This window comes from Trifolium pratense, unplaced genomic scaffold (genome assembly GCF_020283565.1).
Source record: "Trifolium pratense cultivar HEN17-A07 unplaced genomic scaffold, ARS_RC_1.1 scaffold_138, whole genome shotgun sequence".
Lineage (NCBI taxonomy): Eukaryota > Viridiplantae > Streptophyta > Magnoliopsida > Fabales > Fabaceae > Trifolium > Trifolium pratense.
Window position 1 is genome coordinate 42,501 of NW_025721039.1, and position 1,706 is coordinate 44,206.

Below are 1,706 nucleotides of genomic sequence, written 5' to 3' on the forward strand. Positions count from 1 at the left end.
AAATGCACACTGGGGTGTCAAGCAACCTCCATGTACCGTGGCATGACCGTGGCCAAAGAATAAAGATAAAATTCCATGCCTAGGCCAAGTTGGGCCAAGGCCCCGTCTCGTTTTGCTATAAGCAAGGGCGTGGCAAGGCAAGCGGGGGGCCAAAAAATCAAAGTGCTCCGAAATGCACACGGGGGTGTCAAGCAACCTCCATGTACCGTGGCATGACCGTGGCCAAAGAATAAAGATAAAATTCCATGCCTTGGCCAAGTTGGGCCAAGGCCCCGTCTCGTTTTGCTATAAGCAAGGGCGTGGCAAGGCACGCGGGGGGCCAAAAAATCAAAGTGCTCCGAAATGCACACGGGGGTGTCAAGCAACCTCCATGTACCGTGGCATGACCGTGGCCAAAGAATAAAGATAAAATTCCATGCCTAGGCCAAGTTGGGCCAAGGCCCCGTCTCGTTTTGCTATAAGCAAGGGCGTGGCAAGGCACGCGGGGGCCAAAAAATCAAAGTGCTCCGAAATGCACACTGGGGTGTCAAGCAACCTCCATGTACCGTGGCATGACCGTGGCCAAAGAATAAAGATAAAATTCCATGCCTAGGCCAAGTTGGGCCAAGGCCCCGTCTCGTTTTGCTATAAGCAAGGGCGTGGCAAGGCAAGCGGGGGGCCAAAAAATCAAAGTGCTCCGAAATGCACACGGGGGTGTCAAGCAACCTCCATGTACCGTGGCATGACCGTGGCCAAAGAATAAAGATAAAATTCCATGCCTAGGCCAAGTTGGGCCAAGGCCCCGTCTCGTTTTGCTATAAGCAAGGGCGTGGCAAGGCAAGCGGGGGGCCAAAAAATCAAAGTGCTCCGAAATGCACACGGGGGTGTCAAGCAACCTCCATGTACCGTGGCATGACCGTGGCCAAAGAATAAAGATAAAATTCCATGCCTAGGCCAAGTTGGGCCAAGGCCCCGTCTCGTTTTGCTATAAGCAAGGGCGTGGCAAGGCACACGGGGGGCCAAAAAATCAAAGTGCTCCGAAATGCACACTGGGGTGTCAAGCAACCTCCATGTACCGTGGCATGACCGTGGCCAAAGAATAAAGATAAAATTCCATGCCTAGGCCAAGTTGGGCCAAGGCCCCGTCTCGTTTTGCTATAAGCAAGGGCGTGGCAAGGCACGCGGGGGGCCAAAAAATCAAAGTGCTCCGAAATGCACACGGGGGTGTCAAGCAACCTCCATGTACCGTGGCATGACCGTGGCCAAAGAATAAAGATAAAATTCCATGCCTAGGCCAAGTTGGCCCAAGGCCCCGTCTCGTTTTGCTATAACCAAGGGCGTGGCAAGGCACGCGGGGGGCCAAAAAATCAAAGTGCTCCGAAATGCACACGGGGGTGTCAAGCAACCTCCATGTACCGTGGCATGACCGTGGCCAAAGAATAAAGATAAAATTCCATGCCTAGGCCAAGTTGGGCCAAGGCCCCGTCTCGTTTTGCTATAACCAAGGGCGTGGCAAGGCACGCGGGGGGCCAAAAAATCAAAGTGCTCCGAAATGCACACGGGGGTATCAAGCAACCTCCATGTACCGTGGCATGACCGTGGCCAAAGAATAAAGATAAAATTCCATGCCTAGGCCAAGTTGGGCCAAGGCCCCGTCTCGTTTTGCTATAAGCATGGGCGTGGCAAGGCACGCGGGGGGCCAAAAAATCAAAGTGCTCCGAAAATAT